Source organism: Equus caballus, chromosome 16, assembly GCF_041296265.1.
Source record: "Equus caballus isolate H_3958 breed thoroughbred chromosome 16, TB-T2T, whole genome shotgun sequence".
Classification (NCBI taxonomy): Eukaryota; Metazoa; Chordata; class Mammalia; order Perissodactyla; family Equidae; genus Equus; species Equus caballus.
The window spans coordinates 80,381,351-80,396,737 of NC_091699.1; the positions used below are offsets into that span (position 1 = coordinate 80,381,351).

Here is a 15,387-nt window from a genome sequence, read left to right on the forward strand (position 1 = left end):
CAAGGCATATAGTAGTGAAACTAGCAAAAGTGAATAAGAAAGAAAGAATACTAAGGGCAGCAAGGCAGAAGAAAATAACCTACAAAGGAACCCCTACTAGGCTTTTGGCGGATTTCTCTGCAGAAACCTTACAGGCTAGGAAAGAGTGGAATGACATATTCAAATCTTTGAAGAACAAAACTTTCAGCCAAGAATACTCTATTCAGCAAAAATATACTTCAGATATGATGGAGAAATAAAAACTTCCCTAGACAAACATAAGCTAAGGAAGTTCATAACCATGAGACGCCCCCCCCCCCCCCCCGCCTCCCCACACACACACACACACAAGAAATCCTCGAGAAGGCCCTCATACCTGGGGGGGAAAAAGGGAGAAAGGGGTTACAAAGCATGGAGTAAGGAGATAAATAGGTAGACAGAATCAGAGCAGGATAGCAAATACTCAAGTATAGCATTAAAGACAAAGGGAAGGAAAACACCAGAAACAAAGATAAACAACTTAGGGGAAGAGGAAAGGGACTGAATCGGTTTAGTCTAAGAAAATAAGAGGCCATCAGAAAAGGGACTATCTTATCCACAAGATTTTAATACAAACCTCATGGTAACCACTAAAGAAAAAAGCAGAACAGAGACACAAATAATAAATGAGGAGAAAACAAAGAAACACAACATAAAAAACTACATAACTCAATTGGTAGACCAATACATAGGACGAGAAACAAAGGAAATGCAGGAGAACCAGAAAACGAGTGATAAACTTGCAGCATTAAGCCCTCATATATTGATACTCACCCTAAATGTAAAAAGACACAGAGTGGCAAGATGGATTAAAGAACAAGACCCAACAATATGCTGCCTCCAGGAAACACATCTCAGCTCCAATGACAAACACAGGCTCAGAGTGAAGAGATGGAAGACGATACTCCAAGCTAATGGCAAAGAAAAGGAAGCAGGTGTTGCCATACTTATATCAGACAAAGTAGACTTCAAGATAAGACAGGTAAAGAGAGACAAAGAGGGGCAGTATATAATGATCAAAGGGACACTCCATCAAGAAGAAATAACACTTGTAAATATCTATGCACCCAACACAGGAGCACCAAAGTACATAAAGCAACCATTAACAAACCTAAAAGAAGATATTAATAACACAATAATAGTAGGAGACCACAACACTCCACTCATATCAATGGATCGATCGCCCAGACAGAAAATCAACAAGGAAACATTGGAGCTAAATGAAAAGCTAGATCAGTTGGGCTTAATAGACATATATAGAACACTCCATCCAAAAACAGCAGAATATACATTCTTCTCAAGTATGCATGGAACATTCTCAAGGATAGACCATATGTTGGGAAACAAGGCAAGCCTCAATAAATTTAAGAACATTGAAATAATAACAAGCATCTTTTCTGATCACAAATGCTATAAAGCTAGAAAGTAATTACAAGAAAAAAGCTGAGAAGGGGACAAAGATGTGGAGACTAAACAACGTGCTATTGAACAAGCAATGGATCATTGAAGAAATTAAAGGAGAAATCAAAAAATATCTGGAGCTTTGCGCAGTGGCAGTATCGTAGCCAATGAGGTTTATCTGAGGTGCGATTATTGCTAATTGAAAACTTTTCCCAAAAAATATCTAGAGACAAATGAAAACATACTATACCAACTCATATGGGATGCAGCAAAAGCAGTATTAAGAGGGAAATTCGTTCCATTACTGGCACACCTTAACAAACAAGAAAAATGCCAAATACGCAATCTCAAACTATACCTAAGTGATTTAGAAAAAGAAGAACAAACAAAGCCCAAAGTCAGCAGAAGTAGAGAAATAATAAAAATCAGAGCAGAAATAAATGCTATCGAAACAAAAAAGGCAGTAGAAAGAATCAATCAAACAAAGAGCTGGTTCTTTGAGAAGATAAATAAAATTGACAAACCCCTAGCCAGACTTACAAAGAAAAGAAGAGAGAAAGCTCAGATAAATAAAATTATAAATGAAAGAGGAGAAATAACAACGGATACCACAGAGATACAATGGATTATAAGAGAATACTACAAAAAACTATATGCCAACAAGATGGGCAATCTAGAGGCAATGGATAAATTCTTAGACTCTTATAACCTCCTAAAGCTGAATCAAGAAGAAATAGAGAATCTGAATAGACCAATCACAAGTAAAGAGATTGAAACAGTAATCAAAAGCATCCCAAAGAATAAAAGCCCAGGACCAGACCGGTTCCCTGGGGAATTCTACCAAACTTTCAGAGAGGATTTAATACCTATCCTTCTCAAGCTATCCCAAAAAATTAGGGAGGATGGAATGCTTCCTAACACATTGTACAAGGCCAACATCACTCTGATACCAAAGCCTGACGAGGACGACGCAAAAAAGGAAAACTACAGGCCAATATCACTGATGAACATAGATGTAAAAATCCTCAACAAAATATTGGCAATCTGAATACAGCAATACATCAAAAGGATCATACATCATGATCAAGTGGGATTTATTCCAGGGACACAGGGATGGTTCAACATCTGCAAATCAATCACTGTGATACACCACATTAACAAAATGAGGAATAAAAACCACCTGATCATCTCAATAGATGCAGAGAAAGCATCTGACAAGATCCAACAGCCATTTATGATAAAAACTCTTAACAAAATTGGGATAGAAGGAAATTTCCTCAACATAATAAAGGCCGTATATGACAAACCCATAGCCAACATCATACTCAATGGGGAAAAACTGAATGTCATCCCTCTGAGAACAGGAAGAAGACAAGGATGCCCACTGTCACCACTCTTATTCAACATAGTACTGGAGGTTTTGACCAGAGCAATTAGGCAAGAGAAAGGAATAAAAGGAATCCAAATAGGGAGTCAAGAAGTAAAACTCTCACTGTTTACAGATGACATGATCTTATATATAGAAAACCCTAAAGAGTCCATTGGAAAACTATTAGAAATAATTAACAACTACAGTAAAGTGGTGGGGTACAAAATCAACTTACAAAAATCAGTTGCATTTCTGTACTCTAATACCGAACTTACAGAAAGAGAACTCAAGAATGCAATTACATTTACAATCTCAGCAAAAAGAATAAAGCACCTAGGAATAAATTTAACTAAGGAGGTGAAGGGCCTATATAATGAAAACTGTAAGACATTATTGAAAGAAATAGATAATGTAATGACATAAAGAGATGGAAAGAGATTCCATGCACATGGATTGGAAAAATAAACATAGTTAAAATGTCCATACTACCCAAAGCATTCTACAGATTTGGTGCAATCCCAATCAGAATCCCAATGGCATTCTTCATGGAAATAGAGCAAAGAATCCTAAAATTCATATGGGCACCCAAAGACCCCGAATTGCTAAGGCAATCCTGAGAAGAAAAAACGAAGCTGAAGGCATCAAGATGTACTACAAAGCCATAGTGATCAAAACAGCATGGTACTGGTACAAAAAGACACACAGATCAATGGAACAGAACTGAAAGTCCAGAAATCTTCAACAAAGGTGCCAAGAACATACAATGGAGAAAAGACAGCTCTTCAATAAATGGTGTTGGGAAGACTGGACAGCCACATGCAAAAGAATGAAAGTAGACCATTATCTCATGCCATACACAAAAATAAACTCAAAATGGATCAAAGACTTGAAGATAAGTCCTGAAACCATAAACCTCCTGGAAGATAATATAGGTAGTATACTCTTTGACATCAAACTTAAAGGATCTTTTTGAATGCCATGTCTTCTCAGACAAGGGAAACGAAAGAAAAAGTAAACAAGTGGGAGTTCATCAGACTAAAGAGCTTCTGAAAGGCAACAGAAACTAGGATCAAAACCAAAAGACAATCCTCCAATTTGGAGAAAATATTTGCAAATCATATATCTGATAAGGGGTTAATCTCCATAATATATAAGGAATTCACATAACTGAACAACGAAAAAACAAACAGCCTGATCAAAAATGGGCAGAGGATATGAACAGACATCTTTTAAAAAAGATATACAGATGGCCAATAAACACATGAAAACATGTTCAACATCACTAATCGTCAGGGAATTGCAAATCAAAACTACACTAAGATACCACCTTATACCTGTTAAAATGGCTGTAATCACTAAGACTAAAACCAACAAATGTTGGAGAGGTTGTGGAGAGAAGGGAAGCCTCATACACTGCTGGTGGGAATGCAAACTGGTGCAGCCACTATGGAAAACAGTATGGAGATTCCTCAAAAAACTAAAAATAGGGGCGGGCCTGGTGGCCTAGTGGTTAAGTTCGCATGTTCCGCTTCAGCGGCCCAGGGTTTCACTGGTTCGGGTCCTGGGCGCGGACATGGCACCGCTCACCAGGCCATGCTGAGGCGGCGTCCCACATACCACAACTGGAAGGACCCACAACTAAAATATCCAGCTATGTACTGGGGGGATTTGGGGAGAAAAGGCAAGAAAAATAAAAAAAGATTGGCAACAGTTGTTAGCTCAAGTGCCAATCTTTAAAAAAACTACCATATCATCCAGCTATCCCACTACTGGGTATCTACCCAAACAACTGGAAATCAACAATCCAAAGTAACGTGTGCACCCCTATGTTTGGTGTAGCACTATTCACAATAGCCAAGACGTGAAAACAATCAAAGTGCCCATCGACTGATGATTGGATAAAGAAGATGTGGTGTGTGTGTATATATATATACACACACACACACCCACATATATACACACAATGGAATACTAAAAAAAGTCAAAATTATCCCGTTTGCAACAACGTGGATGGACCTGGAGGGAGTTATGCTAAGCGAAATAAGCCAGACTGAGAAAGACAAACACCAAGATGATTTCACTCATATGTGGAATATAAACAAACACATGGACAAAGAAAACAATTCAGTAGTTACCAGGGGAAGGGGGTGGGGGTGGGGTGAGCTCAGGGGGTGAAGGGGAGCACTTAATGTGGTGACAGACAAGAAATAGTGTACAACTGAAATTTCACAATGATGTAAACTATTATGAACTCAAATCAAAAAAAAAAAATACTATGGTGGTAAATTAGAGGGAATGAATTGGAGTGCCAAGTGAGAAATTAACTGAATTCTATTTTATGCATAGGCAAGTAATTAGTAAGGAAAATTTACGTCATCTGAACTAAATTATTGCTTGACTGTTTGCTGCCTTTAAAAGCCATATCAGTTCCTCTGGTATGCCATATATGGCACTGTTTACTACATTACTGTTCTATCCTAATTACAGTTAGAGTAAAGTAAGTCATTTCAATTCTTGGAGAATCTGACTTCACAGTGTAGCAGTGAAATTTCTTCATGGATCTGAAAGTGTCTTGGTTCATAGATGAAATCACGATTATTCTGTTATTTTAAAAGACAAACGTTAAAGAGGATATACTGATAACAACAACAGATAGCGATTTATTGGCTTTTTATGAGTAGCTTATAATCTTGTGTTTACCTCCTTCAACGGGTTTTGGTGTAATAGTTTCTTTCACTTAAATTCAAAAATGACTGAATTCCATATAGTATTTTTGTGGTGAATAAGAAAAAGCCAAACAAAAATAGAATGTCAGAGATTCTTAAAATTTGACCTTCCCCAAATCCCTGAACACTACATCTTTGCTATTTGAATTGTTGGAAGGATGAAAAGAAGCTCTCGGAGTGATAATACTTACTCTACTGATACTAAAAAGTCAAATTCACTGGGTTGAGTTTGAATTCTGTTGTTCGTGCCAGCCTCTGAAAGGATGGACTTTTAAACAGTCAGGTGGCCCAAAGTTAGCAATGGAGCAGTGAGAAGGACACAGATAATCCCAAACTGTGTCATCAAAGCTTGCAGGCTGCATTTGCGCGCAGTGGAGACGGCAGGCTGTCATGCTGTCCTTCTCCAGGCTATGCAACCACTGCTAGAGGGCGAGGATGGGGCATCTGCTGCCAGCGTCCAGCCAGGTAGAAATGACTGCTTCCTTCCCCTCAAGCCTGAGACAAATTATTTCAAAGCCATCATTTGATATGTCCATGGAGTGGTCAGTATCTCATCCTATTAAGGGATAATCAGTGAGTTATGGAGTACCAGGGATCTGGAGGAGAAAAGTCTTAAGACTTTAGGTACTTGACTTCAGAGAAGCTGAGAACAGTATTGATTCACCCAAAAAAAGCTATCCTGCAGGCTATTTTCCCGGTTGGTAATCGGTTACTTCAGCCATCCACATTCTCTTGTCCAGATTGCTCATGAGCAAGAACCTCATTTGTAGCTGCTTGTCTGTGGTTAGAGATTCATTCTATGAACTTGCAACTGTGACTTTCACAGCAGGAAGCCAGCTAGCTTGGGACTGAACTTTTGTCCACCGGTGACACCACCATTTTCTAGCCAGGATAACTTTATTTCCTCTGCAAGTTGCCATTACATTCTGTTCCTCTCTGGGGTACAAATTCATCACAAAAAGAAGCAGTGCTATTCTAAGCACATGCCTTGGCTTCTGCAAGGGCCCATGATACAGGTCTAGATTTGTTTGGAGAGAAAGGTGAGATCATGAATGTGCAAAGTTCTTATCACAGACAGAACTGGACTTGATGGTTATCTGTAAAACAGACAATGGTGAAGTTACCTACCTTAGAGGGTTGCTTAGGAGACTAAATGAGATATTGCAGGTGAGTTCATCAGGAAAACAGTGCAGGAAGCAGAAATCGCTCTAGGTAGTTCAGGCAGCAAGGGATTGCATATGAGGGGGACTGCATGCTTCTGGTGCTTACAGAAGCACTGGAGAGTTGGGACAGTAGATCAAGAACTGTCAGGTCCAAGGACATACCACTACAGCAGCGGTCCAGAGGTCAGGACCTGCTCCTGCCTGACCTCAGGAACCACCACAGTCCTCTTTAAGCACCAACAAGGCAATGACTAGGATGCTGCGATGCTGAAGACAGGAGCTGACCTGCCAGCAGCTATAGCAGCAGGACCACGGCTTCTCACTCACTCCTGCCCTCCAGGTCTCCCACAAGCATGGAGTACACATCTGGAACACTGCTCCGCACAGGAGGCTGGGAAACCTGATTTTAAGCTTTTCAACCTCTCCAGCTAGAAGGAGGATGGAAACCAGGTTGGGAAAATCAAGTTCCATTATTTACCACAGAAGGAAAGTACTTAACACAGTGCCTGCTGAATGGAGTTATGTTACTGCTGCTTTGATATTCAGATGTAAGGTACTACTTTTAACCTGGTGTCTCAGCCCTCATTTCCTAGAGTTCTTTTGACAAGTTGATTTTTTATGGCTCCCAGACACCCAGAATGCCCGAGGGGTTGCTCTCTCCCACGCTTAAAGTCGGCACTACTGGCTTGGGAGGCCCTGTTGATTTGGCAGAGACTGCTGCCGAACTCCCGGCGCACAAGTCATGGCCAGGTTGCCCATGGAACTTACAGCTTCGCTTGGGGATACCAGTCACCAGCAGGTAAAGTCATGAGCCTCGGTTGGCAGTTTGGTCCATACACTACAGAATTGTGCTGTCCAGCATAATAGCCATTTAAACACATGTGGCAATTTAAATTTAAATTAATTAAATAAAATCTTAAATTCTCAATAGCCACATGTAACTAGGGGCCACCCTATTAGACAGTGCAGATAGATAGTATTTTCATCATTGCAGCAAGTTCTGTTGGACAGCACTGCTAGAACATCTCTTCACATGTGAATCAGAACTTGCAGGCATATTTCTAAATTCTGTACAACTTTTGCAAGTTTTCTGGAATATTAATGGAATATTCTGGGGCCCCAGTCTCTTCCCAGTCTGCACCTGTAGTCCTAGAGCTTTTCCATGACCCTCAGAGCCACCCTTTGTGTTTAAGGAAAGCCAGGAGTATGATGGTAACTGTTTGATACCTCACTGACCAGTTGACCATTAGTCAAAGGTTGGGTATTCCTGGGTGGACCAGTTTGGTATGCATCCACTGGAAATCGTCACAGCCAGACAAAGGCAAGGCAGGACCCTTTGATTGTGTGCTTTTTTTTTTTTAACTTCCTGTTTCCAGACAGCTTCTTCTTCCTGCCTCTAACATTCTGTATGTCTTTGAGGCTTGATGTTCTCTGCTGAAGCTTTGAAATAATTCATTTAAAAATTTGTCCTTGCACTCCCAGCTGTTGGTAGATGTAACACATGCTTTGAGTTGGATGTGATCGCTAGAGCCTGCGCGACAGTGCAGCCCTCCTAGCACTAGCGTTGCAGATGGGATGTGCCTGTCCTTGCGTCATTTGCTGAGGCTGCAGTGCAGTGATTCTGAGCCCTGTGTGGGGGGACCTTTGTGAGCCAGTGCTCCCAGCATTCATTCCACGCCTACCAGCTTTCCATTTCACCGTCCATCCTTGGGAAACATAGCTGCTTTGGGAGAATCTCCCAAGTTTGGACATGTGGAGTAGAGAGATGCCTACTGTTGAGCTACCGCAAAAAGCCTGAGTGAGACCATCAAAAATGAACGGAATATTCATGTCATTTTCTCTTCCAGACTCTGTAATTCTCTTCTATCAATGCAGATGACAAGCAAGCTACATACTTTATTATTTGGCTGTCCATAGGAATACCTTCACCGTACTAGAATTTAACATTAAACATTTGGCTTTTCTTGGAAGTGGCTGTATGTAAAAGTTTCCTGCACTTTTTATTTTAAAAAAAGTATTAAAGACACCATTCGTTGTGTTGTTTAATGCCTCTTCTGTAAAGACTTGTGAGATAAATTGCTCTTATAATTCAATACCAGGGAAAAAGTTATCCTTACTGACACTTATATGCTCCCTCTTTCAAATGTTGAGAGTCATGTGATCTATTCAAATATCTTTTTTTTTTTCTTGAGGAAGATTAGCCCTGAGCTAACATCTGCTGCCAATCCTCCTCTTTTTGCTGAGGAAGACTGGCCCTGAGCTAACATCCGTGCCCATCTTCCTCTACTCTATATGTGGGATGCCTACCACAGCATGGCTTGCCAAGTGGTGCCATGTCCGCACCTGGGATCTGAACCAGCGAATCCCGTGCTGCCAAAGCGGAACATGTGAACTTAACTGCTGCGCCACCGGGCTGGCCCCCAAATATCTTTCTGCCATTTTTCCCTAGCCTAGGTTTTCTAGTCTAATATTCATCCCCCACCCAGCCTTATCATTGCTTGTTCTTATCACTATACTTCCCTGTATTTAAGTTTGGGTTTTTGTTATTGTTATTTTGTTTTAGTAATTGTGTGTTCTGGTAAACCTATTCTTTTTGGACGTGGGTTAAACATCAATAAATCGGTATCAACTTTGGTATGAGAAGTCACCTATGGAGACTTTTAAAATATACATGTCTGGAGTTTACCTCACTACTAGTGAATCAGAATCTTTGGGGGCAGGACTGGAATAGGTATACATATTCTTTTAAATCTCCACAGGTGATTTTGATGTGTTCTCCTGATTAAGAGCCACTGAAGTAAGTCAGTGAATCAGTGGTGTGATAAAAAACTGGAAATTTAAGTAGTCAGAAGGTTGAGTCATAGCTGGCCCATGTGAGATGGCAGGTCAAGCAAGTAGTGGCAAATGCTTAAAGAACTTCCAAGGTAAAGAGATAATAGTTGCTGTGAAGTCATGACTCCAGGGCAGTTAACTTCATTCATTGGTTCATTCCTACATATATTTTTGCCTGCTGTGTGCCAGGTATTGTGATTGGCACTGAGGATACTGAAATGGTATAGTCTCTGCCTCTAAGGAGCTCACGGTCTAGTGGGACTGTCAGACAGGTAGATAATGATTAGACTTGTAGTAAATACAGGGATGGAGACATGCCCGGGGCATCATGGCAGCCCAGAGGAGAGGCATCTGGCCAAATCTTGAGGGAAGAGGTTAATGAATGCTTTCTGGAGGAAGCATCTAGAGATCTGGGTCTCAAAGGATGAATAGGAATTATCCAGATGAAAGATTTTCCCAGAAGAGGGGCCAGCACTGTGTGGGAAACTGTATACTGTGTGCAGGAGAGGTCATCTATTGCTGCACAACAAATTACCCCATACCTTAGTGGCTTAAAACAACACTTGCTATCTCACAGTTTCTATGGGTCAGGAATTTTGGAGTGGCTTAGTTGAAGGGTTCTAGCTCAAGCTTCATATTTGGTTGCAGTCGAGGAATCAGTTGGGGCTACAGTCATCTGAAGATGGAGACTTCTGGAGAATCTGCTTCTGAAATGTTTCACTCACATGGCTGTTGGCAAGAGGCCTCAGTTTCTTAAGGCCTCCTCCCCTGGTGTCCTCATGACCTGACAGCTGTCTTCTCCCAGAGATTCAAGAGAGGGCAAGGCAAATGCCAAAATATCTTTTATGACCTAATCTTGAAAGTCACACAAAATTCTGGTGATTACACATTTCAGCTGTATGCAACATGGGAGAGGACTATACAGTGTGGCTGAGGCAGGGATCATTGAGGAGATCATGGAAGGTGGCTACCACACAGGACATCAAGCTGAAGATAGGGAGTAGCAGAAGAAGCTGGCCAGGTACAGGGCCCAATCATGAAGGAGCCCAAAGGCCATCATTAAGGAGCTGAGACTTCATCTGTAGGCATCGCAGAGCCGCTGAAGGAACAGTAAGAAGAGAATTCATGGTGTCAGACTTATGTTTTAGAAAGCGCTCTGGGACAGTATGAGAAAGAGTTTTGGAACAGAAGGGCCAGTGAGCTGTCACAAAAGATCTGATGTGGACCCAGATCAGGGCAGTTGTAGTATGGAAATGTAGACCTTTGCTCTCAAAATGTGGTCCGTGACCAAGTAGCACTGGTATCACCTGACAGCTTATAGAAGTGAGGGATCCAGGCATCACCCTGGACACACTGAATAGAATCCGAGTCACATGGTCCTAAAGTTTGAGAAGTACTGTTATAGAGGAAGCAGTAGAAATAATTAGAACATGAGTGTTGAGGAGAAAAGAAGAGAGAAGATTGACTTCTAAGTCATATTTGCTCCACTTATTGTAAAGCATAAACATTTTTACCTGAATCTACAGAATAAATCCAGAGACCTGTGGATATGGACAGTGTCACTAATGATACGATCTAATAAAAAGAAGGCTTTCTCTTTTATTATAAATCATAATCATATAAATGGTGCCAGCAAAAGAAACCTACTAAATACTTCCCTGTTGTAAGGCTTTACATTATTTTCCAACCAGCTTATTTGTTTTCTTTCAGAGTCTGAAGAACAGATACCTAAATTATCAGAAAAGAGGCCATGAGGAATGGAATAATATGATCAACAGGGCTTTGACAAGCTACAAGATAATGCACATTCTGGAAAATGTCCTTATTTCCAGATGACCTTTCCAGGCATTGTCTTTTCTGGAATCAGATTTGGTAGCCAATTAACTACTGGGCCTCATATAGTAAATGTCTGCCAGGAAATCCATTACTTGAATTATGGTCAACGAGAGCCACCACCCAGTGGCTTTTGTACTTGTTATTACAAGCGCATCGTGTGATGTCTGCTGGCTGGCAAGCACCAACTGTCATCATGTGCCATGTGTCAGTCTTTGCTTTGTCCTTCCTTCTTCTACCCAGATCTTTGCAATTAGGAAAACTATATAAATGAATCTGTTCTGGATCTCAGAACTCAAATAAATATGTTAGCTAGTTCTGCAAATAAAGAGAGGGAAGCAAGGGATGGATGAGTAGATGGATGGCTGGATGAATGAATGAAACCTCCAAAAAACTCATAAACGAGCATTAGTACAATGAGAGTACGTTATTCATGGAGGAGGGAGAGTTTCGTTTTGCAACAAGTTCAGCGGCTTTGGTGGCTAATGATTTAAGACCTAAGAATGAGCCCCAATCTCATTCTTCTTCAGGCATGAGCTGCTGTCCCTGCTAATAACACGGAACTACTTTAGGTAAACTCTTCAAAGAGCATTGAGGTCACCAACTCCAGGAGCTGCTAGAGATTAAATGGCTTCCTCGAGTTGCGACCAGATACAGAAGAGACAAAGGGAAACTGGTGCTTTCGCTTTGGCCCTTCTGACTGACTCCTTCCTGTGTTCCAGGCCCTGGTAGTCTGGTTTCCAACAAGTTATTGATCATTTGTTGAGTCATTTGAGTCGTCGGCTTCTCATGATGATATGAAGTTATTTGTTGCTATTTAGAGTGATTAGGCGGGTCTCTGACCAGTAAATCTAAGGCTACTGGTACTTACAAAGCCTTAGGTAGTAGCTCTCTATGCTGCCTGGTCACCTGTAAACTCCTTCTGTGGGATTTCCAGGGATCCCTAGTTGTGAGTAGAGAAGTTTTCGATAGTGCGGCACCGCTCCTCAGCTTCAGGGACTTCCATGTCAGGACTCCCAACTCAGACCCTTAGTGAGTGTTGGAAATAAGATCCACCTTCTCCTCATGGAAATGAACTATAGTAGGGGTAAGAGATGCTAATTAAAGTCATTCCCTAGTTTTGTGAAAGATAAACTCATTTTCTTCTTTATGATTCCATCAACTTGACAGGCTTCATAACCCTATTCCTTAGAAGATATACTTTGGAAGGCATTCAGATATCAGAGAATTTACAACTTACCCTCTCTGCCACCTCCAACTCCAGCTTTACCCTTACCCTACATACCCTACTTACCCTACTCCTTACCCTACTCCGCTGTTTCATCCCATAATACTGATCAGCTTCTAAACTACAATGTAGTTTACTTATCTTTGTTACCATGCTCCCTCCACTAGAATGTAAGCTGCATTTAGTCTTTTGTGTTTACTGCTTATCCCTAGCACTGGAAAGTACTTGGCACATAGTAGGTACTCACAAAATATTATTTGAATAAATTTCAGATCCTACAGGACCTTGAAACCTGTTTAGTGCCTTTGTTTAGAGATAAGGAGATTAACTCCGAGAGTTTGTGACTTGCCCAAGGTCACACAGCTAGTTTGCAGAGGCAGATGTGGACCACGAATGAATGCAGCTCTTCCTCTCAAGCCTGTGCCGTTTCCCCCACCCCCTGCTGCTTTTGGGTGGTGGAGCTGGGCTGGAGATTGGAGGCTACCATTCCTAATCCGTAAGAAGGGACTTTCTGAGTCCTGCCCCAAAATAGGCAGGTATTATGAACATTTTTGCTCTTGAGAAGACCTTGGTAGTCAAGTGTGGCTGAAGCCTTTTGTTTCTTGGTTGTCTTAGCCATTTTCTGCTGCCGGGATTTTCTCCCTGGTTGAAGAATCCTCCCCCACCCCCCACCCCAGTTCTGCACCCTCCCCAAATCAACACACAGCTCTGTCAGGAAAAGGGTCATAACCTCAGCCCCAACCTTCTTTGGGGCACCTTGTGCAGGGGGATTGCTGATGGCATTATTGAGGTGCTGAAGCCCCTTTCCAAGCCATCTGCTTTTTACAACCATTGTTTTGACCTTTGAACCATCCCAGGATACTACTTCCTGTGACACTTTGGTTCTTACCACTCCTGGTTACTTCAAATGATCACACAACCCAGCTCTGGACCCACAAACCATACCCCAACATCTGGCCAGTCTTGCCTTGCCCTTACCCCCACCCCATACACCCCTTACCAGCCCCGAGGGGCCAAAAGGGAGCATTATAGAAACTAGGGAAGATTGAGCTCATTGATTCGGGGAGAGGGTCAAGAGTTCTGCTGTGGAAGGGGGAGAGCTAGGAAACAGGAAGAGGACCAGGAGATAGGCAGGGCTGACAGCCCTGTAGAGGCAGATTGTCTGGAGTTGAATCAACCACCTCATGTTGTCATTGGAAAATATTCTCTTTTACCCACTGACTACTGTGTTCAAAATATCTCTCACAAGGCCCACAAACTTCCCTCTTACATGGCTGTCATTTTTCAGTAGGAGTACTTAAATGTAGTAGTTCAGGAGTGATTGCTTGCAAGTAATTTCTTACACGGTGTTAAATCTCTAGAGAAAAATGTAGGTCTTTCTGCCCATTAGATGCTGTTGATGAGAGAGAGAGAGAAGGAATAGAGTATGGTTCCGTTGGCTTCACAGGACCGCCCAGCTAGTACATGAGTTCAGAAGTGTCTCATTTGCAGGGAGAGAGTGATTAATGCACCAGGCGCTCTTCTGACTTTCCTGGGCGTTAGAGGAGACAAAGCTCGTAGGCTGCATTTACAGATGATCCTGAGCCAGCCCTGGCTAGAAGCAAGCCGAGCTTGTTTTCATCATTTCACCCTCTCTAGCCCATGGGCTGACCTTATTCCTGCCTTCTTGCATTCACTCATCTGAATCCCAACTGTGTGCCAGGCTCCATGCTGGGTGTACACCAAGGAGGCAAAGATGAGTCCTAAGCGACCTCTGTCTTCAAAGACCTCAGATGCTTGGTAAAGATGTAAGTAGGTGAGCAAATAACCAACAGCTATTAGCAAAATTAATGCCTCATAATAAAAATACCTTGACATTAGGTCGTGAGCTCTTAACTCTGCTTCAGGAGCTAACGCAGGCCTCTGAGTGGAGTTACCATCTGAGTGTGGTGCCTCGCAGTTTCCCATAAGGCCATCGGAGTCCCAGATTCTCATTAATAAGGACAACCAGGGGCCAGCCCCGTGGTGTAGTGGTTCAGTTTGCGTGCTCCTCTTCAGCATCCCAGCGTTCACAGGTTCAGATGCCTGGTATGGACCTATGCACCACTCATCAAGCCATGCTGTGGCAGCATCCCACATACAAAATAGAGAAAGATTGGCAATAGATGTTAGCTCAGGGCCAATCTTCCTCACAAAAAAAAAAAAAAAAGACCAACCAGGATGTTCCCTCCTCTAGGACTATCTCTGTCTTTTTTATTAGACATCTGATTTGTGTCGTCTAACACTCAGGGCACTGAAGGAGCATGCTGGGTCCTCTGCCTCTAACTCAGCCTCGTAGGGACACCATACATACATTTTTTTCCAAAGAGGGATTTATTATAATATCTGAAAGGAAACTTCTAGGAACTTCCTTGAAGTGCAAGAAATCCCATAGACCCTATTCTCATTACTGCATAGAATCATCCAACTTTAGAGCTGAACTGACCATCGAAATCAACTCATCCTGTTTAATGGAATGGCCATTGCAGGGTGGACATTGAAGCCTAGAGAGGCTCCAGGACCACCCAAAGTCACAGAGCTAATCGCAGGCAGAGCCAAGGCTAGGACAAGGCCACGGTTTTGCACTTTTTAAGGTACCTTGCAGGTCCCTCCAAGGAACACATGTGTCAGCATAGTGGGGTGAATAGGAACAAGTGTGACGCTCAGACAAAGGAATGTGTATGGGATGTTACTGAGTGATGGAGCAGAAGGGCCCCTAAAGATCATCTGGCCCGCCTCCCTCATTTTCCTGATGAAGAAAGAGAAGCTGGGAAGGTGAATTGAGGCTTCTCAACCAGG

The 15,387-nt window shown here is 42.1% G+C and overlaps 1 protein-coding gene and 1 pseudogene across 6 annotated transcripts in view; both read left to right on the top strand.

The window, feature by feature from the left end:
- Positions 1–15,387, top strand: part of TMEM108 (transmembrane protein 108) — a 325,972-nt gene that overhangs the window by 208,750 nt on the left and 101,835 nt on the right. The gene's annotated exons all lie outside the window — the stretch shown is intronic.
- On the top strand, positions 1,558–1,680 carry LOC111768529 (U4 spliceosomal RNA; annotated as a pseudogene).